This window comes from Carettochelys insculpta, chromosome 1 (genome assembly GCF_033958435.1).
Source record: "Carettochelys insculpta isolate YL-2023 chromosome 1, ASM3395843v1, whole genome shotgun sequence".
NCBI classification, from domain to species: Eukaryota; Metazoa; Chordata; order Testudines; family Carettochelyidae; genus Carettochelys; species Carettochelys insculpta.
In genome coordinates, this window is record NC_134137.1 from 231,769,305 (window position 1) to 231,797,291 (window position 27,987).

The 27,987-nt window shown below is 51.1% G+C and overlaps 1 pseudogene; it reads right to left on the reverse strand.

Moving 5' to 3' along the window:
* Positions 1 to 5,979: 5,979 nt before the first annotated feature.
* On the reverse strand, positions 5,980 to 16,770 carry LOC142012319 (complement C1r subcomponent-like; annotated as a pseudogene).
* Between the last annotated feature and the right edge of the window lie 11,217 nt (positions 16,771 to 27,987).

The following is a 27,987-nucleotide window of genomic DNA, read 5'->3' on the forward strand; positions in this document are numbered from 1 at the left end:
GCCAGAAGTAAAAGAAAAAACTAATTTGTTCAACTGTCTGGAAGAAAAGGAATGTTGTCCATTTAAGGGCTTTCTTCAACAGAGAGGGTGAAAGACGAGTAGAGATGTATAGGAAGGGTGGGAAGAGTTTGGGAGCAAGTTTTTGTACTATAGTTATTAACATTTTTTAAAATTATTTTAGATCAGGGTGGTTTTTTGAAGAATTTATTTAAAAATAACTATGTCTGCAGATCCAGGCATGTAAGGTTAAACCTGAATGCTCAGATTGTGCATCTAAATATCTATGCAAGGATTTTTAGAGGTGTGATTTTATAAGCTTCAGCCACAAACTAATAAAATATTTTAAACAAATTTTAAACTAAGGTCTTGTAGTCAAAGCAACATAGATAACTGCTTTTGTCAGTAAAATTTAGGGTTGATACATGCCTGTTAAATGGCTCCATTACCAAGTTAATGGCATTTTCACAGGTTCAATGTTATGTTAACAGGCCTGACAAGCTGGCAGCCTTTTTACTTTTAAGTATCAGAAGTGTAGCTGAGTTAGTCTGTATCTTCAAAAACAACAAGAAGTCCTGTGGCACCTTATAGACATAGATTTTTGAGCGTAAGCTTTTGTGGGCAAAGACCTGCTTCATCAGATGCATGAGTGGGGGGGGCGGGTGTGGTTCAGAGGAGGGTTTAACGAGGGAGTCTCAGTCAAGGGGAGGGCCAGAGTTGACAAGGTCTGTTCAAGTATCGGAGGGGTAGCCGTGTTAGTCTGGATGTGTAACAGCAACGAAGGGTCCTGTGGCACCTTATAGACTAACAGAAAAGTTTTGAGCATGAGCTTTCATGAGCACAGACTCACTTCATCAGATGCTGGTCTTGGAAATCTGCAGGGCCAGGTATAAGTAAGCCACAGCTAGGGTAGGGATAACAAGGTTAGCTCACTCAGAAAGGGTGAGGCTTACTACCAGCAGTTGATCTGGAGGTGTGAACACCGAGGGAGGGGAAGCTGCTTTTGTATTTAGCCAGCCATTCGCAGTCTTTGTTTAAGCCAGAGCTGAGGGCGTCGAATTTGCAGATGAATTGTAGCTCAGAAATTTCTCTTTGGAGTCTGGTCCTGAAATTTCTTTGCTGTAGGATAGCTACTTTTAAGTCTGCTACTGTGTGGCCTGGGAGATTGAAGTGCTCTCCTACAGGTTTCTGTATATTGCCATTTCTGATATCTGATCTGTGTGCGTTTATTCTTTTAGGTCTGTTCAGTCACAGAGGATGTGGCCCATTATTGTCAGTTAACGTGGAGTTGTGAACATCACGAGAGGAGAAATCAAGTCAGTTCAGTCAGGGAGGCTGTGGCCCATTATCAGTAGCTAATGTGGAGGTGTTACCATTAAGAGCAGAGAAACTGCTTTTGTAATTGGTCAGCTACTTCCAGTCTCTGTTCAGTCCTTGGCTGATGGAGTCAAATTTGCAAGTGAATTGCAGCTCTGTAGTTTCTCTTTAGAGTTTATTTTTGCAGTTTTTTTTGTTGTGGGACTTCTAAGCTACGTCTACACGTGAAGCCTACATCAAAGGAGACATCGAAATAGGCTATTTCAACGAATAACGTCTACGCTTCCTCCAGGGCTGGCAACGTTGACGTTCAACTTCGACGTTGGGCAGCACCACATTGAAATAGGCACTGCGAGGGAATGTCTACACGCCAAAGTAGCACACATCGAAATAAGGGTGCCAGGAACAGCTGCAGACAGGGTCACAGGGCGGACTCAACAGCAAGCCGCTCCCTTAAAGGGCCCCTCCCAGACACACTTGCACTAAACAACACAAGATCCACAGAGCCGACAACTGGTTGCAGACCCTGTGCCTGCAGCATGGATCCCCAGCTGCCGCAGCAGCAGCCAGAAGCCCTGGGCTAAGGGCTGCTGCACACGGTGACCATAGAGCCCCGCAGGGGCTGGAGAGAGAGCGTCTCTCAACCCCTCAGCTGATGGCCGCCATGGCGGACCCCACTATTTTGATGTTGCAAGACGCGGATCGGCTACACGTGCCCTACTTCGATGTTCAACTTCGAAGTAGGGTGATATTCCCATCACCTCATGGGGTTAGCGACTTCAACGTCTCGCCGCCTAACGTCGATTTCAACTTAGAAATAGCCCCCAACACGTGTAGCCGTGACGGGCGCTATTTCGAAGTTAGTGCCGCTACTTCGAAGTAGTGTGCACGTGTAGACACAGCTCTACTTTTAAATCTGATGCTGAGTGTCCAGGGAGACTGAAGTGTTCTCCTACAGGTTTTTGTATGTTACCATTCCTGATGTCTGATTTATGTCCATTTGCTATTTTATGTAGAGACTGGCCAATGTGAATTGTAGTGGGGCACTGCTGGCATATATATTATATTAGTAGATGTGCAGATGAAAGAGCCCCTGAAGGTATGGTTGATGTGGTTGGGTCCAGGGGTGATGTTGCTGGTGTAGATATCTGAGCAGAGTGGGCACCAAGGTTTGTTGCAGGGATTGGTTCCTGAGGTAGAGTTACTGTGTTGTGGTCTGTAGTTGCTGGTGAGGATTTGTTTAAGGTTGGCAGGCTGTCTGTAGGCAAGGACAGACCTGCCTCCCCACGTCTGTGAGAGTGAAGGATCGTTGTCCAGAATAGGTTGCAGATCACTGATGATGCGCTGGAGAGCTTTAGGGGGCTGTATGTGATGGTCAGTGGTGTTCTCTAGTTTTATGTGTTGGGCCTGTCTTGTAGCAGGTGGCTTCTGGGTACCCGTCTGGCTCTGTCAATCTGTTTCTTCACATCCTTAGGTGGGTACTGTAGTTTCAGGAAAGCCTGGTAAAGGTGTTGTCGGTGTTTCTTTCTGTCTGAGGTATTGGAGCAAATGAGGTTGTACCTCAGTGCCTGTCTGTATACAATGGATGGTGCAGTGTGCCCTGGATGGAAGCTGGAGGCATGTAGATAACCATAGTGGTCCATAGGTTTTTGGTATAAGGTGGCATTTATGTGATTGTCGCTTATTTGCACAGTAGTGTCCAGGGAGTGGATCTCTTGTGTGGACTGGTCCAGGCTAAGGTTGATGGTGGGGTGGAAACTGTTGATATCAGGGTGGAACTCTTCAAGAGCCTCCTTCCCATGGGTCCAGATGATGAAGATGTCATCAGTGTAGCTCAAGTAGAGGAGGGGCGCTAGGGGATGAGAACTGAGGAAGTGTTGTTCCAGGTCAGCCATAAAAATGTTGGCGTACCGTGGGGCCATGTGGGTGCCCATAGCAGTGCCACTGATTTGAAGGTACAAATTGTCCTCAAATCTGAAATAGTTGTGGGGTGAGGTGCCACAGGACTTCTTGTTGTTTTTGGAGATACAGACTAACTCTGCTACCTCTCTGATACTTTCCACCAAAACGAATGACTCCCTCTTTTTCAGTTCTGCGATTGAATTAGTGTGATCAAAGCAGAGCTAATTATGGCATAATTGGCCTCCTGGGAGGCATCCCATCAAGCTCAGGGAAGTAGCCACTCTAGGCAGCTCTGCAAATTGATACCTTTTTCCCAAATGTCCCAAGAAGCCCGTCCCCACTGCAAGCTCTGGGAAATTTAAACTCCATTGCAGAGGATTCTTCCCTTCTTTCCTTATTAGGTGAGGTAGGGAGGCAGTGCTGGGAGCTGTGCAGGCTTGTTCAGGTGAGTGTAAGCAGGGCACCCCTTCACTCCTGCAAGCCCTCAGAGTCACTGCTGCATTTTTTCTCCTCCAGATACAACCCTTCCTCCCCGCTCAGTGAGCTGCTGGAATTTACACCCACCCCACCCTTCCACGGTTTCTTTCTTTGCGAATATAGGAGGCAATCAAGAGTGCCAGGCAAGAGAGAAGAGAAGGCAGCGAAGGCAAAGGATAGCCCAGCAAGGGAGCAACCATAGACCACCAAGGGTCACAGTGCAAGTGTAGCTCAGGCCTTAGCTGCCTCCAGGGGGTGGTGAAGTAATTGGTTCCCTGTCTCTGTCCGGGTGTGGACAGGAGGATCAGGATGGTGACAGCTCAGCAATGGCCAAGTGGATCCCCAGGTGGGTGGTAGGCAGGTGGCAGCCAGAATGGTGCAGCTCATTGTTCTCAACCCACCCAGCGCCAGAGGTCCCAGAGACAGGGCCTGTGGTGGGGGATGGGGGACACCAGGCAGGCTGGGCCAGGGCTCTGAGGTGGTACAGAGCATCCACTCTCTCAGGTGCTTGGCTGGCCAGAATTTTCTCCCGGGGGTGGGGGAGGCCGTCAGCTGCAGGGGACGCGAGTCACTTGTGGGAATCAGCTGTGTGAATGTTTACATGTCACCTGGTCAGGTGCCTGGCACTGTGCTGGTCTCAGGCCACCATGCTCCCCTAGTCTCTGCTTGTGGATAATTGCAGAAAACTGAATACCTTCCCTCTCACCACACCTCTTCTCCAAGGCCTCGTCCCTGCTCACTCCTTCCCCACCCACTCACTCACTCACTTTCCCTGGGCGACGGCAGGGCTCGGGGTGTGGAGGGAGTGAGGGCTCTGGCTGGGGATGCTGGCTCTGGGCTGGGGATTAGGGGTTTGGGATGCAAGAGGGACCTCTGGGTGCAGGTGGGAACAAAAGTGTGGGAGGGGCTCCGAGTGAGGGCAGGACGATTGAGTTTGAGGGGGTAAGGGCTGCATGCTGGAGGTGTGGGCTCTGGGGTGAGGTACGCTGCCAGAACTAAAGGCACGAGCAGAATATGGAGCCCCCCGGCCACCCCTCCACCTGTGAAAAAGAGGGATATGTCAGCACTTCCTGGGAGCCACACAGAGCTGGCCATGGAGCCTGCCCGGAGCACTGGACTTTCCATGGGTAACTGATCGGAGCCATCAGGGAGTGATTTCTAAGGAGCATTCAGGAGCAAAACTGGGTGCCTGGCAGCCCTACTCCAGAGGTGGCAGCATTTCAGTCGGGCTGAAGCAATCTCCCTAGTGTCACAGGCTTCACATTGCTTTAAGAACCTGCTGTGGGGAAGGCACATTTAGTTATTAAAGAAGGAGGGTGGGAGTGGATGTTGGTGGAATAAAACCAGGTGTTGCCCATAGCAGTGATTTTAATATTGGCAGAACCTCATTGGAGCCCAGGCACCAGTACAGGCTGCACTCAGCCACTGTCAGGAGGCTCCACCCTGTTGCAAGTGTCTCAGACAATAGTGGGACAGATGTCAGAAGTCTTTATGACATCACCAAGACTTCAGCCAATAGCATGTTGGATTTCACAAGACTTCCTGACATTCTCAAGGCTTTGTCCAATAGTGAAGGTGCATTTGAAATCCTTAGAACAGGAGTGGGCGAAATACAGCCCATCAATTATTTGGATCCAGCCCACTGCAGCTCCACACGCTGCTCAAACTGGCCGATGGGAGCTGTGGGTCTGTGCTTGTGGGCGTGGGCAGCACGTGGAGACCTGCTTCCCCTGCCCTGCCAAGGGTGCTCTCTACAGGGACACACTGGCTTGCCCCAGCAGCTGGCCACTTAGTGCGGCCCGTGGAGCTGTGGCAGCCATGGAGCCTCCCTGAGACTCCTGCGGGGGCTGACAGCCAGGAGTAGCATAGAGTAATCACCCCCCAGCCAGAGCCTGCACCTGGCATCCCACTCCTGCCGACATCCCAGCCCTGTCCCAGGTCACAGCAGCCCCACCTACATCCCAGCTCCCTTCCAGACCCTGCACTTCCTCTAATGCCCCAGGCCCAGGTCAGAATCCTCTCCTGTATCCAGACCCCTCACCCACTTCATAAGTGCTGTCTGTGACCACTTACCCAATGCTCATAATGCCCTGCCCATCAAAAATTATTGCCCACCCTGCCTTAGATCATCAACAAAGGACAAGTCAATGGCACAAAGGCTTTGGGAAGTTTTGATGATGTTGCCAACAAATAAGCCATTACTCACGCAGTTTTGAGAACCCTTTAAAACATCACAATGTTTCAGCCAATGATGTCTTTGATTCTCTAAGGGACATCATTGAAGCTTCAGCCAATAGGATAGTGGCATTCAGAGACTCTCCCTCCCTGTTTTCTCTCTGATCCAGTCCAGGTAGTTGATGATCTTGGTGTAGAAGCCATAGCTCTTGCCACAGGCCAGGCCCCAGGAGGTGATCCCGGTGGCTAACCAGCGCTCGCTCTCTGGGTCCTGCACAGTGAAGACACTCCCGCTGTCGCCCTGGCAGGTATCTTTCCCCCCAGTGGGTGAGCCAGCACAGAACATGTTCTCAGAGAACACCATGAGCTTCCCATTTACCTTCTGTCCCTGCAGCCATTTCTTGCAGGCTGCCTGGTTCCCCACTGGCAGTGAGACGTACTTCAGCTCGTTTGCGAGAAAGTTCTTCTCCACCCCAAAGCCGCTCACGTAGCCCATGTACCGGCTGGCATAGAAAGTGCTGTTGCTGACGTCTGGGAGGCAGACAGGCAGCAGGTTGGGGCCCAGGGGCACTGGATCCCGCAGCTCGATCAGTGCAATGTCCCCATTAAAGTTGGTCTCATCATCAGGGTCATAGGTGGGATGTACAAACACCCTGCGGATGGGGCGGTTACCCAGCTTGTGGATTTCATCCACCTTTGTGTGCCCAAGGAACACCTCAGCTTCCTCAGCCACCTCATCAGGGCTCTTCCTCTGAGTTGAGCTGATTTGTTTGGGGTAGATGACGTGGGCAGCTGTCAGGATCCAGCGGTCACCCAGCAGCGCCCCGCCCCCAAGCCCAATGATGTGTGTCTTTGCTTGCCACGGGAAGCTGCCTGGTGGTGCGATGCTGCCACCGATGATTCGCTGGGTTCGAGTGATGGGCTTGTCTGGCTTCCCACACACTGGGGAGGGACAGGAAACAAACAGGCTGTTACAAGCTCTCTTCTCCTGCTGCCCCTCTTCTCCCTGTACCTGTCAACCCCACTTCCCTGCGCTCACACTGGCCTTTCCATCTGGATTTCGCCTGTCTCCTGTACTGCCCCCCCACCCCCACACCATCTCCCATCACTGTCAGCTCCACTTCTTCCTCTCTCGCTTGCTCTCTGCTTCTGCCCCTCACTCAGCGCTGCCCCGTAAGGGATGTAGGTGAGCGCAGAACTGTGGGGTGATCTCTGCTTACCTGGCAAACACACTGGGATGTTCTCCTGCCCATCTTGGTCCACCCAGGTGCCCTGAGCGGAGCAGGTGTATGTACCTGAGGGAAAGGAGAAGAAGATAATGAAACCCAGGGCTGCATGGAGCGACCCACAGGCACTGGGGGACCAGGGAGATAATTCCCTTCTCTAGGCACTGGAGCACCCACACTGGACATGCACTGCTCAGCTGTGACCCCCTCAATCCCAGAGGCACCACACATCAGCCAGGAGGGAGCCGTCCCTCTCTACCCCCTCATGCATTGGAGGGTGTAGTTGGTTGGTCAGGGGCTGGTGGATGTAGCTGGCTGTTTGTGGGGCGGTGGGCGGAACTGGTTTATCTATCTCTGCTGTCTTGCATACGTACAACTGGGATTCTTTGATGCCACATATTAGCCGTGTCTACGCTAGCCGGCTATTTCAAAATAGCCGGGCCAACTTCGAAATAGCGCCCGCCGTGTCTATACGTGCCGAGCGCTATTTCGAAGTTGAAATCGACGTAAGGCAGCAGGACATCGAAGTCCCTATCCCCATCAGGAGATGGGAATAGCGCCCTACTTCGACGTTGAACGTCGAAGTAGGGCACGTGTAGACGATCCGCGTCCCGCAACATCAAAATAGCGGGGTCCTCCATGGCGGCCATCAGCCGAGAGGTTGAGAGATGCTCTGTCCAGCCCCTGAGCTTGATGGTCGCCGCGTGCAGCAGCCCCTTAAAGCTCCCCGCCCCCTTATTTCCTGTGCAGGAAGCTGAGAGCACGTGCAGGCAGCAGCACACACACGTGCCCAGCCTGCGCACCCTCCAGAAAGCCCCAGCCCACCACCCAGCACTCATGGCATCTAGCCAGTCCCCCAAGCGCCCACAGGGCACCCCCCCAAGGGGACCCAGGGCTCCCAGCCAGCCAGCCAGTGGGGAAAGAGGCAGCGGGGCCCCTCCTGGTTGGAGGCCGAGATCTGGGACATGCTGGGGCTCTGGAGCGAGGAGGAGGTGCTCCAGGTAATGGGGAGCAAGAGGCGGAACGCGGATGCGTTCGCTCGGCTGGCCGAGGGCCTGGCCGCCCGGGGTCACCCTGCCCACACTCCTGACCACGTCAGGCATAAGGTGAAGGAGCTGCGGCAGGTTACGCCCGGGCCTGGGACGCGGCCAGCCAATCTGGGGCCACCCCCGTCACTTGCCCCTTTTACAGGGAGCTCAAGGCCATCCTGGGCCCCCGGCACACCTCCTCCCCTCCGACCACTCTTGACACCTCGGCCGACGAGCCCCAACAGGCCCCGGAGCCGGAGTCCAGCCCAGAGGCCAGCCCTGCACCCCAGAGGCGCCCCCAGGAGCCCACCCCGGGGCAGCACAGGAGGAGGAGTAGGAGGACGCCTCCAGCGACGGGGGAGCTGCTCATAGACCTCCCCTCCCCCAGCTCCAGCAGGGCGTTCGCCCAATGGTTGTCCCCCGGCTGTGGGAGCGGACAGTCAGGTATGTACCCCAGTGCACACCCCCCAGGGTTAAGGGGCGGGGACAAGGGACATGACCAGGGCCCTGCACACACCCAGATGACCATGGGCCCGAGGACAGCAGCGGCATGTCCCTCAGAAGAGTCCATCAGCCCCTGCCCCCCAGCAGGACAGCGCCATGCCCCATCCCTGGGGATGGGGGGAGCGGAACCTAGAGGCCCCCCCCCCGCCGGGGGGCGGGGGGATAGCAAACCCATCAGCAGCAGCGGCATCTCTGGAGGACGGGGATGGGGAACGAGCAGCAGAGGGGTGGGGGGACATGGGCCACAGGTCAGGGCCAGACTAATGGCTGTCTCCACTCTTCTTCCCCCCTCTGTTCTGCAGCCGCACCATCTGAGGGCCCCGAGAGCACAGGCGCTGCGTCTGTTGTGCCGGACAGTCCACCGGGGCCATCACAGCAGGCCAGCCTGGCAGCGGAGCAGGGACCAGCCCCAGGACGAGCCCGACATCGCCGGAGCCATCCCCGGGTGTCCGCTGACCCCCAGCTCCTCGCCATCCTCCAGCGTCAGCTGGAGGTGTCTGCGTGCCGCCTGCAGGTGGAGGAGCAGCGGCTCTACCTGCAGGAGCGAGCGCTGGCCTGGCGCCAAGAGGCTTGGGAGGCTTCCATGCAGACCTTTGAGCGGCTCGTGGAGCACTTGCCCCCGCCCCCACCCCACCCCTGTTGCTCTGTCCACCGTCCCTCCAAGCCGCCCTCCACCAGCAGCTGTCCTGGAGCCTGCCGCCGAGGGGGACCGCGGGCCTCAGGACCCGGCCCGGCTGTATCTGCCGGTTCTCCCGGCCCCCACTCAGCCTCAACGGGGCCTCCGGCCCAGACGTGGGTTGCCCCCCCACCCCCCCACGCCAGGTGCTGGACAATAGGGGTGAAAGGCCAAGGATGTTGCCCCCCCTCCTTTGTACATATTCCCCCCATCTTTGTAAATAGTTTATTTGTTCCACCCCCCCCTTTAGTAGCTGCCCCCCCCAAGTACATAATTCCCCCCTTCTTAATGTAGAGTTCATTGTTTTGTTTAAAAAAAAAAGGTGTTGGTTTATTTACAAAAGAAGTGTGTGGAAGGGGGGGGTGCTCAGTGGTGTGGGCGTGGGGGCAGGTAGTGCTGTGGGGGATGTGGGGGGGCAGTGGGTGGCTCACCAGCAGCTGGCCCTGCCAGCATTCACCCCGCAGCCTGGTCAAAATTGGCCTGCAGGGCCTCCCGGACCCGGATCCCCTCAGGGTCGACCTGGCGACTGGGGGCAGCGGGTGGCTGGGCGTCGGCCCTGCCAGCCTCCACAGCCCAGCCCTGGAAGAAGGCCTCTCCCTTGCGCTCCACCAGATTGTGGAGTGTGCTGCACGCGTCCACAACCTGGGGGATGTTGGCGAGCCCTGCATCCAGGCAGGTGAGGAGACGCCTCCAGCACCCTTTGAGGTGGCCGAAAGTGCGTTCGACCACCTGGCGCACATGGTTCAAGCGGGTGTTGAACTGCTCCTGGGTGGCACTGATATGGCCTGTGTAGGGGTGCATGAGCCAGGGCCGGAGGGGGTACGCTGCGTCTGCGACGAGGCAGAGGGGCATGGTGGTGTCCCCCACAGGGATCTCCTGCTGGGGGATGTAGGTCCCCGCCTCCAGCCGGCAGCACAGGCCCAAATTTCTGAACACCCGGGAGTCGTGGGTGCCGCCAGGCCAGCCAACATAAATGTCCAAGAGGTGGCCCCGGCTGTCCACCAAGGCCTGGAGGACCACAGAATGATAGCCCTTCCTGTTGAGGAAGCGTCCTCCGCTGTGCTCCGGGGCATGGATGGGGATATGGGTCCCATCTAGAGCCCCAAAGCAATTTGGGAAGCTCAGGCTGGCAAACCCCACGATGGCCGCATCCGGGTCCCCAAGGCGCACGAGCCTGTGGAGGAGCAGGGCATTGATTGTGTGGACCACCTGCAGGGGACGGACATGACAGAGCACCGGTGAGGGGTGTGCAGGGTGTGTCTGGCCCTCTCCGTGGGCTCCCCCTCCCCCACAGGGCTCCCCCCAGGCTCCCCCTCCCCCCAGGGCTCCCTCCCCCGGGGCTTCCTGTCTTCCCCGAGCTCCCTCTCCTCCCTGGACCCCTGCTCTGCCCCCCCCCGGGCTCCCCCTTCCCCCTGGGTCCTCTTACCTCCATGAGGACAGCCCCGACGGTGGCCTTGCCCACACCGAACTGCTGCCCTACGGATCGGTAGCTGTCTGGAGTGTCCAGCTTCCAGACCACGATGCCGACCCATTTCTCAACGGTGAGGGCACGTCGCATGGGGGTGTCCTGGTGCCGTAAGGCAGGGGTGAGCCACTGGCAGAGCTCGAGGAACGTCTTCTGGCTCATCCGGAAATTCTGGAGCCAGCGGTCGTTGTCCCACTCGCCGAGCACCAGCCGCTCCCCCCAGTCCGTGCTAGTGGGGTACCTCCATAGCCGGTGGCGTGTCTGGCGGGGGGAGGCTGGGAGGGCAGCAAGGTCTGGGGCTGTTTCTTCATCCCCTGAGGACAGCTCATCTTCCTCAAACAAAAGATGCTGAGCTGCCTCCTCCATGGCACTGAGCAGGGCGGCCACTGGTCCTCCAGGGGCGGGGGTGTGGGCCTCTGGCTGGTGCTGCTGCTGGGGGTCCGTGCTGCTTACACGGGGTGTGTGTACTTGTGGCCCTGCAGACCGCGTGCTGTGCAGGCTGTGTGTGTCTGGGAGGGGCCCTTTAAGGGAGCAGCTAGCTGTTGCCCTGGAAGTGCTAGTCCGCCCTGTGACCCTGTCTGCAGCTGTTCCTGGCACCCTTATTTCGATGTGGGCCGCTTTGGTGTGTAGACGCTCCCCTGCAGCGCCTACTTCGATGTGGTGCTGCCCGACGTCGACGCTGAACGTCGACGGCACCAGCCCTGGAGGATGTGTAGATGCTACTCATCGAAAGAGCTTATTTCAATTTCGCTACATCGAATAAGCTATTTTGATGTACCGGCCCAGTGTAGACGTAGCAATTATGAGAGAGTGTTATGGGAGAGGTGCAAAGCTAAATCCCCCTGGCCTGGAACACACATGGACAGAGAGCTCGCGAGGGAAGCAGGAGTGTCAGGATCCTGGCATGTTTCTGAAGGGTTCAAGCTTCTGATGAGGTTTACTGAGGTGCGGGGGAGGGGAAGGTGGGAATAGACCGGGACTGAGCCAAGGCGAAGGAGCTGAAGAACCTTCCACTTGCCTGGTGAACCTGGGGAGTTGTTTCACGGGGAGGCAGGGCCCCACTCCAGAGCACAGGGATAGGAAAGAAGGGCGTTTCCAACAAAGATTTACCCCCAAGTCCCAGTTCTTACACCAAGATTCTCGTTTCCCCCCACCTGGGGCTCAGGTGCTGAGTCTGAACAGAGTAGGAAACTCCTTAACCCCTCACTCCCCGAGTTCTGCTGGCAGCCTGTGTGGTAATTCAGACAGCCCCCTCCCTTCAGTGGTCAGGCGTCCCACAGTCTCCCCCAGGGCCTGTGCACAGTCCAGTCTCCTGTGGCCAGACTCCTGGCATTAAAGACTCAAAGCCGGGTTATTCACCTCACATTCCCAGGTTTCACCCCTTCCTTCCAGAACTGCGCTAATTCTGCCCAGCAGCAGCCTTAACGCAGCTTCCCCAGCTGGCCCCTTCTCAATTCACTTCTTCCAGGCCCCAGGGGAAAGCTCAGTAGCCCCCGTTAGGAGAGAAGAGGCTGCAAATACGCAGCCTCTTTCCCAGGGTCCATCCTGACTGGCTGGGAGAGAAGGGATCCCTGCCCCCACTCTGTGTGGGAAATTTTGCTGATCCCAGGCAGGCCTTTGATGAACTAGTAGCCTTGGCTTTCCCCAACCCTCTTCCCTGGGGGATGCTTCCTTTCTCCCGTACCTGCCTTGGCACCACCCAGTTCCTTGTCTACCTCAAACTGCTGGGTCTCTAAGGACCCATATCATGGAACAGGGGCTGACCCACACCTAGACTCTACGGCCATTAAAGCAGACAGACCACCCCTGTTACGGGGACTTTCCCACCCCAGGACTCACCATTCCCTCTGTGGGAGACCATGCTGTAATAAGGCTGTTTGCACCCGTAACTGATCACTGATTGGTAGTTGTTGTTCCCGTGTTGCTTGACATAACTGAAGGCCCCATTGGTCAGATTTTGGGGTCACCACAGTTCACAACTACAAAAGAGAACATGGAAAGAGGTCAAGGGGGAGCCACAATGCTCACTGCAGCAAAGAGGTTTGGAGAATCAAGCTGGACTCATCTGGAGCCCATGATGTGAGGGGAGGATGGGTCTGTTTGTGAGCTCCCTGGAGGGGTGCAGGCCCAGTCCCCACTTGGCAGAGCCTAGAGCTGCTTGGGAAATGGAGAAAAAGGCACACAAAAACTCCAGGTTGTTCAAAGATGACCTATGTTTAATAATAACTACACATGATCAGTGTCTCCTTCAGAAAGATGACAGAGAGGCAGCCATGTTAGTCTGTATTCTATCAAAACAAAAAAGCAGTCATGTAGCACTTTAAAGACTAACACAATAATTGCACATTTCAATAATTGTTCTAACCAAAGTCCTAAAAACGTTGCAACCTCCCCCCCCGAACCCAAAAAAGAAATGAACTGCAAACTGCAATAGTTTTTGGGGTGGAAAAGGCTATTTTTATACTTTCATTTAAAAATGTTGCCCAGCCCAGTGGAAAGCATGGTGGTCATTTGACATGGAGTGTAATGACTTTGGAGAGGGAGGACACCATGTGAGTCCTGAAAAGGGAAACTGGAAACTTGCTGTTAGGTTACAGTTTGTCAACATCAGCAAGAGGCATATAAGGGGCTTGTTTTTCTGACAAGGACCTGCAGTCCTATCATTCAACACTGCCACTTGTTCATGAGGGATATAGGTTCTTGGGCCCTCTGGGTTGTTACAAAGCAAACAAGAACCCCTCTTAAATTGTACATCTCCCCTCTGCAGCAGGGCTTAACCACCACACCTCTGTTTTCTGCAACTTCTCAGGTCTCTTGAACACGGGTTCAGCTCATTTCATGCTGCATAACATCTGGGGCTGCAGTTGGTATAAAAGCTTTTTATAAAAAAACACTTCAGAAGGTCAGACAAAATAACGATTAACGGAAGTGTAAAGGTTACTTTATGGACACTCTTACAAAGTACATCCACATATATAACCCCAAAATGATTTTCTTATGTCTTCCTCATAAAGTGGGGAAGTATTTCTAAATGACAAGACCCTGCTAGGAATAGGTCTGGCTTTAGATAGTTCACTTTATTGTATTAAACATAAAAAGAAAATTATATGATAAAACACTGCATGATTAGCAATTGTTAAATAGTGGGGAAAACTGCGGTGGGAATGGTCTTCTAAAATTTCAGGCAGGCAAACTGATCACTGTGCACTGGGAAACAAGCTGAGTCAGTCAAAGGGCTGGTCCTTGTCTCCATCTGCTGCCTGTAGGTATAACACCTCATAGCTGGTCTCAGATAGGGAAGAGGACAGGGCCTCTAGCTCAAGCAAACAGCTTCAGTCTCTCTCATATTTCCCTTGTGTGAAACTACAGCAGTAGACAAAGAACATCACTATTGCTCTTTCTTTAGCATTGGCTTAATCGTTGCTGGGTCGAGCCATGTTCTTCTTTACAAACCCTGGGCCTGATTCTGGAGTTTCACAAGACTGGTGGGTTCAAGGTCTGGTTAAAGGTGGGAGTGCTGCTATCAGGTGTGCCTGCGTATGTACAACCATCTGGGGCTGGAAAGTCAAGCCCTGCCTGTGCATTGACTAGAAAGAAACGTACTCTGTGTTGTTATAGCTAAAATACTTTGCAAACTGGGCAAGGAAGAAAGTACCGGGGTCACCCTTGCGTACATGCAAGATACGTTCAATTGGTTTGCCGCTTTTTGTCTCCTTTCAGATACCTTCAGAAGAGGATCATTTTCACTGCTCTTCAGTGCTTCAGCAAGTGTTAGTTGCAGGTTGCCGAATTACTAAGAACTTTAGGTCAATTTGAACAAACCTGTACATTTACTGATCATTCTGTCATGGAGAAATACAAATTTTAGTGTCTGGTATAGAAATATTCCTGTAAACTGATTGGCAGCTCACAGTAACATAATTATGCAGTTCAGAGTTAATAGGTTTCACAAAGGCTAATAGTTCCTTTTGGAGTTCAGGGGATTGTGTGCGTGGTGTGGGGATTCCAGATGCTCAGAATAAAGTTACAGAAGGGATTTATAGTTGACACGCCTGTGAACAGGAGCTGGGGAAGGGGGGCCACGTTGCTGCATAATTTTTCATTTAGAAGCACGAGTAAGAATAACGTGTGAAAACACCAACTCCTTATTGTGCATTTTTGTTTTACAAAAGTTGCTTTGTAAACTTCCTTTACACCAGTTATATGGCAGAGATGCTGCACAGAGGGCCTCATCTTCCTCGATGGCATTGCCATGGGCAAACTCATCCAGTTCTGCAAAGGCAGGGAGTGCTGGCCAAGGGGAAAAAAGAGTTAAACCCAATTTAAAGCACTGTATTGGTGGTGCTGCAGGACTGTAACTGTTCTGATGCCTCTGCCTGCTGGGGAGGGGGCCCAGAACTCCTCTGAATTTCCCTGCAGGGCGTTGTGCCATCATACTCACCCACAGATTGGTAATAGGCCAGGAAGCCCTTGTAGGGGATGATGGTGCCATTCTCCTCATTGGAGCTGTCTGAGTGGAACACCAGCCTCATCTGGCTCCCTTTGGACTCAAACTCCCTGAGTCCCAGGTGGTTGCCTGTGGCTGAGCCTTGCTGGCCACAGAACCGTCCCAGGTCTTTCTCATCTGCTGTGATCTGCCAAGGAGAAAGCGGGAGGGGAAATCACGGAACTTGTGAAGTTTAACCTGCTCTGTGTGTCACTATTACCTGGTTCATGTATCTCCAAATCCCTCCTTCTCCTCTGCTCCGAGATTCCCAGCTCCCTCCCCTCCCCAGTGCACCCCAGGTCTCTGCTGCACACACCTTGACATAATCATTGAGGCAGGATGCGGATGGCTCCAGGTCAAAGTGCCAGAAGTTCGGCTTCACCACTAAACCCTCTGGGACTGTAATGTCCATGGTGCTGTTGTAGTTGTTGGGGTACGGCTGGGGGTAATTGGGGGATGTGATTTTCCTGAAAAGCTTCCCTGGGCTGGGGCTGGATCTGACCACTCCAAAGAGGAGGAGCAGGGGCAGCCTGCGAACACAATGTACATGGGGTTGAGTGATACTAGCCCTAGATCTGGGCCATCTGCAACCAGCAGAGAATTCTTGGGAGGCTCACGCATGGTGCGATAGACCTCTGGGTACACAAACTACTGAACATGTGTCAGAGAGCCCCAGCAGACATGGAAGAGACCCAAGAGCCAGTCAGGTACAAGCTGGCACCTAGCACTAGCCAAGGATTTGACTCTCTCAGACCAGGAGGCCATTTTGAGGGGGACTAGGCGTAAGCTCTGGGGCTCTGGCTGTTTGTTACCCACCAGCCACAGAGCCGGGTCTCCTGGAACCGGAGGAAGGAACAGCAAAAGCTCTGGCTTTATGGGCTCCGAGGGATCCCCCACCACCCCCGTTGCCTTGGGCCACCTGGCTCAGCTTTTGTTTGTCAATGCAGGACTTAGCCCAGCTCAGCAGTACCAGGTTCAAAGGTTCTCAGCATGGTGGGAGTGACCCCAGCCATGTCTGGGCCCCTCTCCTGCGACCCCTTCCTGAGGAGGACTCGGGTGGGGGGAGTTGTGCGCTGGCTGGCTGTTAACCTCTCCTTCCCTCCCGGGTGTGCGCTGGAGATCTGGGTGGGTTAGCTGCCCCCTCCCATCCTGTTCTGGGGGTTCTCGCGTCTGGGGCCATTTCGCTCCTCCAAGTCCAATCTCACTCACTCCCCTTCCCAGGAAGGAGATCAGCCGGGGGGCTCACAAGCTGCACCTCTTCCAACAGGAGGTTTCCAATGGGGCCATCATGGGACATGGACTTAACCCCTTCGGGCTCTCATCCTTCCCTAGGGAGTGGGGCTCTTCAGTCCTCCTGCCTCCTCACCCTTCCACCCACCCAGTAAAGGTGCCACCACCTCCCTCCCCAGACTGGCACCACTCACATGGTCTGAGTCTTGTTGTTTGTGCGTGTTTCTCTCTCTGTCTCTCCGGGCGATCTAACCGGGGCTTGCCCGAGTTGCAACCAGATACAAACTCCTAACCCTGCCAGATGTAATTCAGTGTGTGTGTGGGGAGAACGAAGAGGAGGGGGCGGGGAGAGGGAGCTTTGGTTTACAAAGCAATTGGCACCATGACCGGGTTTCATCAGCCCACATTCTGCTGCCCTCTGCTGTCCCCTTGTAGGAACTCTGCCCAGAGATTTTTCAATCAAGATCCAAAAGAAAACAAAAAAGTAGTCCTGTAGTACTTTAAAAACTAATAATATAATTTATTAGGTAATGAGTTTTTGTGGGGCAGACCCACTTCTTCAGCTCTGGAAATAGGACTCAAAAGGAACTGGCATGACAAATATATAACAGAGAGAAAACAAACAAACAAACAAAAAGAAATGAAAACTGACAAATCAACTGGCGGGAGGGGTGAAGGGTCGGGAGGAAATTACTTGCTGCAAGTGTCTATTAAGTTAAGTGAGATCATTATGAATCTCAAAGATGGAGAAGCTGTCTTTGTAATGAGTAAGGTAATTGCTATCTATATGGAGACTAAGGCACAAAGTGTCGAATTTAGAATAAATTCAAGTTCAGGTGTCTCCCTTTGTAATCTGGTGTTAAAGTCTCTTTGTTGTAGGACTCAGATTATCAGGTCCTTAATATTATGGCCTGCTCCACTGAAATGCTCATTGATGGGTTTGTGTGTATTCAGAATCCTAATGTCTGATTTGTGTCAATTCATTCTTTAGCAAAGTGATTGTCCAGTTTGTCCAATTTACATAGCAGAGGGGCATTGTTGGCACATGATGGCATGTATCACATTAGCGGAGGCACAGGACTATAGGCCCCTGATCACGTAAGTGATATGATTAGGTCCAGTAATGGTGTCAACAAACTCCGTTGCCAACTTTGCCCATATATTTACTCTGAAGATACCATCACTGGACCTAACCATGTCAGTTATACAATCGGGGCTCAAATCTCTGTGCACAATGTAAAGAGGCCACTGCAGGGCAGGGTCAAAGTGAAGGAGGTGCAAAACACCTACCACAAGGGGTGGGAGGCAAGGCACCGCACTGGTGCTCCTCCCACAAGCTGGGAAGGTCATACACCCAGCTGATCATCTAACGAACCAGAACAGGTCTCACTGCAGCCAGTATTTGATCCTGCTGTTGCCGGAGTTTCCCTGCTCTTAACTATGCTGGTGCTCATCATGTTTTAGGCCTTCAAACAAATTAAAATCCATCACCTTCCCGCAGGTAAATGAAAAAATTCTAATGAACAAAATAGATGTCCAACAACCACATGCTGGGTCTTCCCCAGTTTAGTCGGATGCATCTTCACCAGGCCACACTTTCCTTCCTCTCTGGGCTGTAGCTTCTCTAGTAGCACCCTCTTGGGCTCCACTACTCAGTAAGCCTACAGCCACACTACCGCAGAACAACAACCCACTCAGGGGAAATCTTCCATGGTTTTGTTTCGCGCATGCCTGAGACAGCGCTTCCCAGGGTCAAAGTGAACCACAGAACTCCTGATGGAAGACTAAGGAAGGTTAGTGGGAGAAACACTCCCATCAACCTTCTTCCTTGTAGACAACCCCAGCAGTTGACCGCTGATAAATCGATTTTTGCTACCCAATTGACATAGCTAAAATTATGTATCAGTGGTCAGCTTCTGTGTCTAGTATAGACATAGCCTAAGTGTTGTTGAAACAGGGCATAGACAGCAGACGTCTGACAACCTTGGCTAGAAAGCCCAGCCTAGACCCCTAAGGAAAGCTTAAATGTTAACTCTCCAACACTTGTGAATGCTCTCCTGGACAGACTACCTTGAATATCTATTCTCAGGGTCTTCAAATTCCTTTTAAGGGGGATAGTAACAGAGAGTAAGCCGTGCTAGTCTATACACTATCAAAACAAAAAGCAGTCAAGTAGCACTTTAAAGACTAGCAAAATAGTTTATTAGGTGAGCTTTCGTGGGACAGACGGCATTCTGTCAATGACCTAAAGGTATGTGTGTTACTGAAGAAGAATTATCGCACCGTTCTGGAAAGGGAAACAGCCGAGCTGGCTTTTATATTCAAATTCTGCACATTAACACATGGTTTAAATCGTGATGGGAACTTTCTGAGTCACTATCGGGGCTTGTCTGCATACTTGGCTCAATCTAATTCTTGACCTTCCCCCCCACATCCCTCCACTCTCGGCTTTGCTCACCTTGATTATCTTTTTCTGATTTGTCCTCCTTGCTTACTGTTTTTGGTTCTCTGTGCCTTAAATATCGAGTCTGTTCTGGTCTGGCTATGGTCTGAAGAAGCGGGTCTGTCCCACAAAAGCTCACCTAATAAGCCATTTTGCTAGTCTTTAAAGTGCTACTTGACTGCTTTTAATGGGGGTTGCTCCTGCCCTTGCTCCAGTTAGCTCCAGCAGGGCCTCTTCCTCTGGCTAGTGTAGTTTGGCAGATTTACTGACATGGTGTCCTCATGAGTCTTTGGCTCCATCAATTATGATAACCAGAAGTCTGTCTGTGTGTGTGTGTGAGAGAGAGAGAGAGAGAGAGAGAGAGAGAAATCAATGATGTGGGCCCAATGAACACAGCAGAGATACCCCAAAGAGCACGGACCAGGTAAGGATCGAAGGCACCTGGCCAGGTTTTATTGCCAACCAAAGTACAATAACAGGCATTACATAAAGTCTACTGAACCACTATGCATATGTACCTGCTGCAATGGACTGCCTCAGTCAGAGGGAATTCCACTGCCCCTAGGTCAGACAAAAACTGCACCCCCCAAGCCACCACATGGTATACAGGTACAAACAAGCACACCTCAGTGTTGATATATCAGGTTGCCATCCTCAGACAATATCAAGTTACCAACCTCTGGTGCTACATAAATACCACCCATCACCCTGTACCTTATGGTTTGGTTAAATCATCTCTTATCCATCATGCTGACATTTTAGACCCTTTCCTGATCCTAGGTCTGTGTCTGTGAGGAGTAGGTACCGAGGGCTTTTTTAATGAGCTGGTGGTTCCCTGTGATTTGAACTTATGACTGGTACCAATTATTGTTCTGCACCTGGGCTGATTGCCAGTTAGTGTTTTGTACTCTCAGCTCTTTCTGTGCCAAGTTCTGTTATCAGGCACTTACCTCTTGCTCACAGCTTAGTTTTGCTTTTAGCCATGTTTTGTCCACTGTTGCTAGGTCTTAAACTCCACTGTGAAGCCTCTAGAGGTTTCATGTCAACCCCAAGCCTGGATAAAGGAGGACGTTGGTTAGATGAGCGTCGATGCACTGAAGGTAAAACAGCAACACAAATGAAATCTGATGCCAGTACGACTAACTGATAAAAGATGCTGGCTTGGACATTGCCTGGATAAACAAGATCCACAACACCAATTGAGCGATTGGGGTTGGGTCAATAAGTTGGGTACCGAAAGAAAATTACAACTAACTAATATACTATCTATCAGAACGTGGAATGTCCAAACGTTTTGGGTGACTGGAAAGTTACAGCTGCTTCAAAAGGAGATGGAGAGATACCCATGAGATATACTTGGACTGGCAGAGATATATTGGATGGCACTGGGAGAGATGTGTGGTTGCAAAGTATTTTGGTCAGAGAATGAAACAAGCATGAGGCAGGAGTCAGATTCCTTCTTAGCAAAAGAGCTGGAGGAACACTGTTAGGATCCAAACCGGTGAGTGTGAAAATGATGGTAGTGAGATTCAAAGTGAAACTGTTCAACATCTTGGTCATTCAGCTGTATGCACCACCCCAGACAGTAGGGAGGAAGAGATCGAGCTGTTCTATAAAGACTTGACAAAGACGCTGGAGGAGATACCGAAGAAAGGTGTGTTGATCGTTGAAGAAGATTGGAATGCAAAGGTTGGAACAGATAATGAAGGTTGGGAGAGAGTTGTGGGAAGGTTTGGATATGGAGAAAGAAATGAATGAGGTGAGAAACTACTCAAGTTTGCTACAGAGCACAAGATGGTGAACTGCAACACGTGATTCCAGCAAAAGGACTGTAGTAAGTGGACATGGCAGTCAAATGACCTGAAGTCCAAGAACATGATAGCTATGATTTTGATAAGAAGAAGATGGAAAACATCAGTACAGCCGTGCCAAACTTTCCAAGGAGCGGATATAGAATCAGACCACAGTGCAGTGATTGCGAACATCCAGAGAAAGTATAAGACAAAGTTCAAGGTATGAAGAGATGTGGCAAAGTTAGGGAAGGAAGCAATAGGGAATGTGCATAGAGCAGCACTCGGAAAGAAGATCAGGAATGCAGGCACAGAAAAAGACCTAGATAAGAGAGCTGAAGGGATAGCCATCACAATAGAAGAGGCAACTGAGAAGATGTTTCTGGAAGAAAAGTTCAATAAGAAGTAGATCACACAGGAGATGCTGAAGATGGTCCAAGAGAAGAGAGCTTTGGAGATCAGAAGGATGTTTCCAAGAGGGCAGAACAGCAATATACAGTGAAACGCAATGAGGTAAGAAAAGCAGTCAGAATGGATAAGGTGAAATGGTTAGAGGAGCAGTGTGAAGATATAGAGAGGTATTACGGTGAGTGCAAGACCAGGGATGTGTCTAAAATGATCAGGATTATTAAAAGGAAGTGGCAGCCAAAGCAGATTGCAATCAAAGATGAGAACGAAGAGGTGCTCATGAACAAGGGAAAGATTGTGCAGTGATGGATGAGATATTGCACTGATTTGTACAAAGCACAGTTGGACCTTAGTGTCTGAGAGAGACTGGTTGAAGAACTGAAAGAGATATCTCCACCGAGCATCAAGAGTGAGTGATATTTTGAAGGACGAAGTACAAAGAATAGGGAAACTACTAAAGAACAACAAGAGCTCGGAAATTATAAGGACATGGGACAGATGATCAAATATGGCAGAAAAAGTATGATTCAGGAAATACACTGACTATATAATATAGTGTGGAAGGAAGGGAAGGCATCTAAGGAGTGGACAAGATCCATGCTAGTCACAATACACAAGAAAGGAAATGCGTTGGAGTGCAAGAACTACAAAACAATCGCCTCGACAAGTCATCTAGGCAAGGTGCTGATGATGATACTGATGGGAAGACTGAGATCACAGATAGAAGAACATCTAGTGGATGAGCAAGTGGGATTCAGGAAAGATAGAAGTATCATACAGCAGATATTGGCACTAACACTGATAGCGGAGAAAGGCTGATGAAAGAACAAGAACATCTACAACTGTTTCGTAGGTTTTCAGAAGGTATTTGACTTGACTTTGACAAAAAGTGACTTGAGCAGTGTTGGAGTCATACGGCGTAGATAACAGACTGATACGGCTGTTGAAGGATATCAGCAACAATGCGGAGGCAGCGGTGAGAACACGTGGAGAGTTGGGAGCTGGTTTAGAACACGTACAGGTACGAGACAAGGAGATCCAATATTGCCAAGCATCTTCATCACGCACCTAGAGAGAGCAATGGACAGGACCAAGGAAGAGGAAGAAGGGATATCAGTGCACAGGATGCAAATTAAGAACTTGAGGTTCGCGGAGGATATAGTTATCATCAAGGAAGATGAAGAGAAGCTAGTGAGAATGCTGCAGGTATTAAAGGAGGAACGCATGCAGTATGGACTGATTATGAACATTGATAAAAAGAAGATAATGGTATATTTGGAGATAAGAAGATAGGAAGGAAGATCATTGTAGATGGGATTAAACTAGAGAATGCAGAGAAGTTCATGTATCTAAGCAGCAACATGATGCATGATCTACATTGTAAGGAGGAAACATCGACTACAGTCGCGAAAGCAAGAGCAAGTTTGAAGGTGATGGATAAGATCTGGAAAAGCAAAGCTGTTATCTTAGGAATGAAGTTGAGCATCTCGAAAATGTGTATTCAGCATCGTGTTGTACAAATGTGAGACATGGATGAAAACGAAAGATTCAAAGGGAAGGATATAGGCGTTCGAGAGGAGTTGTTATGGAGAGATCCTGTTAATAGGATGGATGCAGAAAGTCACCAACGAGGAGTTATATAGGAAGATACAGCTGAAAGAGAACCTACTGCAGAAGGTTGTACAACGGAAGTTGCATTTCTTTGGGCATATCTGCAGAATGAACAAGAGTGAAAATTCAAGACCCTGGTATTCAGCATAATGGATGGTTCGAATAGGAGAGGCAGACCCCACAGAGAATGGATAGATGATATAGTAGATAGGTGCGGAGCTAGTCTACAGACACTAAGCCACCCTGCACTGGACAGGAAAGATAGAAGTAAATAGTGGGGGAAGCATCAGACACCAAAGGGTGCTGAGCCCACGGTTGTTGATGATAATGATGATTATGATGATGATGATGATAGGTCTTAGGCCTCAAACCAGGCCTGTGCTGTATGGGCTTATGTCTTCATCTTACGAAAGCTAACATGGAGACCTTCTTCGCTGCTGCTTCTGTGTCTCTCACCTGTGACTCATTCAGCTGGCTCCCTCCGATAGGATGCACCAGCTCACAGCTATGGGTATATGATGCCCAATGACCTGACTCAACCACGTAGCCCAGCTGAAATTCACCATCCGAGAGGTGGACGGGGAGGAAGCTTGTGGCTGTGCCAGCTGTAGCAGCCATAGACAGGTGCTTCACTCCTGACCCCAAGCTGTTGGAGTGAGCAAATGCTGGGGTTGTCCTCTTTCCCTCGGGCAGCCTGCACACAGAACCCCTCATCCACAAACCCACCCCAGAGCAATGACTTAAATAAAAAACAAAAATTATTAAAGTCCTGAGCAATACCAGGTAAATCGTCTTGTAAGGGAATTTGTTGCAAAACAAGAAGGATGGGTATAGAAAATAGAAGATATGAGTTTGGCAGTGATGCAAGGAGAGAACTGAGCCTGTTTGGGTGACTTTAACTGTGAATTCCTTGACTTTTACATTGGAATTTAAGGATGCGTAAGAGACAAGGAGAGTGAGGTAATATTGTCTAATGGACAAACTTCTGTGGATGGACAGTTCATGCTTCAGAGTTATGCAGAACTCTTCTTCAACCAACATGGGTTCAACTACAATGGAAAAATTTGAGGGCAGGTATTTTTGTTCATCACTAATTTACAAAACTTTTTGTTTCCAAATTTCCTGTCCATTAATTGCAGTTAACTCAAGCCAGTAATGGCAAACAAATTAATGAGGTTTTTAAAAAACTCACAATCAACAATTAATTTTCATACTTACTCCTATTGTGACACATACACTGGAAGCCCTCAGAGTATCCAGCTTTGGGCTGGCAGAAAGCCTGAGTGACTGATGTTTAGGGCGACCATATCTCCCTGTCCCAAATACAGGACAGGGATATATGGTGGGGAGAGGCGGCTCCTCCCGGCTGAGGCAGCACTCCCACCCTCAGAGCCCCAGGAAAGTGGCAGCTGCTGGTGCTCCCCCACTCAGAGCCCTGGGGAAGGGGCGGCCGCCAGTGCTTCCCTACTCCCCAGCTCCCAGAGGGCCCAAATACAGGACAATTAGTCCCTTTTAAAAAATAAGTCGGAATGCCTCTTTGGCATCCCAAATATGGGACTGTCCCACCCAATACAAGATGGATGGTCACGCTGTTGATGTTTGATGTGTAATTGAGGGAAGCCACTGTGCAGAGTTCAGTTTGGGAAACACCGATCCTTTGGAGGCTATAGAAATACCTCCCCAGTACCGCCAGGAAACACTCACCTACTCGCTCCACTTCAGCTGAGCAGCACCTCTCAGTTCTCATTGCGGCCTTGGTGGGAGTTTGTTTCCTATGGGTACTCAGAAGCATTGTGTTACTTTTCATGGAATAAAATGAATTCAGTTGGTCAAATATGTTGTCATGGGCTGACCATTGTACAAGTCTGAATAATGCTAAACTTTGTTTGGGGCTTGGAGTACAGAGACCTTGGACCGCTTTACTGCGTGGCAACAACCAGCCTGAAACTGGTAAAGCTTTTTGTAAAGATATAAAAAGGAAGGAAAACGTTTAAAGCATTTGGAATGTAAAATTTTTGTTTTAACAGTTGTTCCTTCCCTTCCCTTTCTGTTGCATGGAGTTTTCATAGGGACCCTGCCTTGTCTGACTGCCTTTTAGATCAGTGTTTCTCAACCAGGGGTATGTGTACCCTTGGGGCTACAGTGAAGTCTTCCAGGGATACATCAACTCAATTTGCTGTTTGACTGTTTTTTCACCAGGCTACACAAAAACTCTAGTAAAGGCAGTACAGTCTAAAAGTTCATTCAGACAGTGCTTTGTTTCTACTGCTTCTGATGTCTTTTGTTGAACTGTAAGGACAATATTTCTAATCCAATTAATTTACTTGATAAGATGGTAGAAAGCCCGCAAGTTTTTAGTAGTTGTGTCCTGTGATAATTTTGCAGGTTTTTGTAAGTAGCTGTTAAATAAAGTGTAAATTGTTGGTATGCAAAACAAACCTAAAAAAGGAACAATAATCTGGACAGGTTGAATGGCAGTGGTTTCAAGACCTCAGATTACTTTAGAACCATTTTTCTCAACCGACACTACACATATGCTTAGGGATACGTGAGAGAAGTCTGGGGGCACTTACAATAGTTTTAAAAGGGGTGCTTCCTAAAAAAAGATTGAGAAACACTGTTTTAGCTGTCCTTTGTGGGGGGAAGAGAAACAGTGGAGCGATTTGGCAGCTAGGATTGCCAGCAATCTTTTCTTTTTTCACACGTGTACAACAAGATTGGGAGTTGTGGAGTGCTACAAAAAGCAGCAAGAAATCCCAAGGTGAAAGTAGGTGAGTGCTGTATTTTTACTGTTATGTATAAGTAGAGGCCCTCTTGCAGCTCCAATTGCAAGAAGAAGTTGGGCTGAAAGAACGTTGTAGACAGAAACCTGTTGTAATATGCATCCAAAGTGTATGGGCCAGGCCCTGTGCTGGCTGGGGGAAGGTCTGGGCCTGGCAGGGTATGTGAGGGGGCTTCCACTGGGGGGACTGGACTGGGCCCCATGCTGGCTGGGGAAGAGGCTTTGTCTGGCAGGGTGACCACCACTGGGGGTCAGGGCTGGGCCTTGTGCTGGGTGAGGCAGGATCTGGCACGGTGTGAGGGGGCACTGTCGCGGAGGCCAGGCCTTGCACTGGTCAGGGGAGGGTCTGGGGCAGGCACGGCACTGGTGGGGAAACTTTGTGGGGTTGGGTTGGGTTCTACGCTGGCTGTGGGATGGGCTGGGGCTGGCACAGGGAGGAGGGAGAACATGGTAGAAGCTTGCCTGGCCAGACAGATGGATGGACACAGCACAAACAATACATTGACTGTAAGAAATACATGGTGGGGTGGGGCTAAGAAAACAGGCCCTTGTTCTGAAATACACTCTTGGCTGCTCTGGCTGCAGCTGTCAATATTGCTGTTGTTAGCAGAGTCTGAGCCTGTTTCCTTTAAGCCAAAATAAGAGAAATGCCCAGAGAAGACCGAGAAGACCAGCAAAGCTAGAAAATGCTGTTGTTGACTCTGGGCTCCCACTTGCAACCTCGCTACGGAGAACACACTGGTGGCGAAGGGTCCTATCAGCCATGACAAGACCTGACACAGGTACACTGCCATCATTCAGGCTGCATAAGCCATTGCTTTTATCAGCCTCTGGGGTCAGGTGCTCACAGCCGTGTTGTGTAAGAGACGGTCCTGCCAGCACAGCCCAGCATAGCCAGTCCGTAAGTAGACAGAAGGCAATCAAGAGTGCTGGGCAAGAGAAGAGAGGGTGGCAAGGGCAAAGTATAGCCCAGGGAGGGAGCGACCGTAGGCCACCAAGGGTCATGATGCAGGTGTAGCTCAGGTCTTAGCTGCCTCCATGTGCTGGAAAAGTAATCGTTTCCCTGTCTCTGGCCGGGTGTGGACAGGAAGCCTCTCTGGATCAGGATGGTGACAGCTCAGCAATGGCCTGGTGGATCCCCAGGTGGGCAGTAGGCAGGTGGCAGCCAGAATGTTGCAGCTCATTGCTCTAAACCCACCCAGCGCCAGAGGTCCCAGAGGCAGGGCCTGTGGGCAGGACTGGGGGACACCAGACAGGCTGGGCCAGGGCTCTGAGGTGGTATGGTGCATCCACTCACTCAGGTGCTTGATTGGCAGGTTCTTGCTGATGTGTCCAGGGTCTGACAGATCCTCCTCTGTGGGGCGAGGAAAGAATTTTCTCCCGGGGGTGGGGGAGGCCGTCAGCCGCAGGGGACACAAGTCACTTGTGGGAACCGGCTGTGTGAATACATACATGTCACCTGGACAGTTCCCTGGCACTGTGCTGGACTCAGGCATTGGTGCCACCTTCGTCTCACACCGTCTCTGCTTGTGGCTAATTGCAGAAAACCGAACACCTTCCCCCTCACCTCCCCTTCTCTGAGGCCTCATCCCCGCTCACTCCTCCCCTCCCTCAGCTGCTGATCCCTCTCCCGCCTACTCACTCGCTCACTTTTCCTGGGCGGCGGCAGGGCTCGGGGTGTGGAGGGAGTGAGGGCTCTGGCTGGGGATGCTGTCTTTGGGGTGGGGCTGGGGATTAGGGGTTTGAGATGTGAGAGAGACATTTGGGTGCAGGTGGGAATGAAAGGTTGCGGGGCTCCGAGCGGAGGCAGGATTGTTGAGTTTGGGGGGGTAAAGTCTGTGTGCTGGAGGTGTGGGCTCTGAGGTGCGGTGCTTTGCCAGAGCTCAGGGCTAGAGCAGAGCACAGAGCCCTCTTGGCCGCACCTCCACCTGTGAGCTGGAGGGACGTGTCATCACTTCCTGGAAGCCACACAGAGCTGGGCATGGAGCCTGCCTGGAGCACTGGTGCTGCAGCTAACCAGACTTTTGGTGGTCAACTGACCAGAGCCATCAGGGTGTGATTTCAACAGAGTGTTTGTCCAGGACAAAACCTGGGTGCCCACAGCCCTACTCCAGAGGTGGCTGCGTTTCAGTCTGGCTGACGCAATCTCTGTACAGACACAGCCTGCAAGTAGCTGGAAGATCCTGCTGTGGGGAAGGTGCTTGTCATTTACTAATGACTGAGGGTGAGAGTGGGAGGTGGTGGAATAAATCCAGCTGTTGCCCATCACAGTGATTTCAATATTGGCAGAATCTCATTGGAGCCAAGGCACCAGTACAGGCTGCACCCAGCTTCTGTCAGGAGGCTCAACGCCATTGCCAGCCTCTCAGACAATAGTGCAATAGATTTTAGAAGTCTTTATGACATCACCAAGACATCAGCCAATAACATGTTGGATTTCACAAAACTTCCAGACACTGTCAAGGCTTCA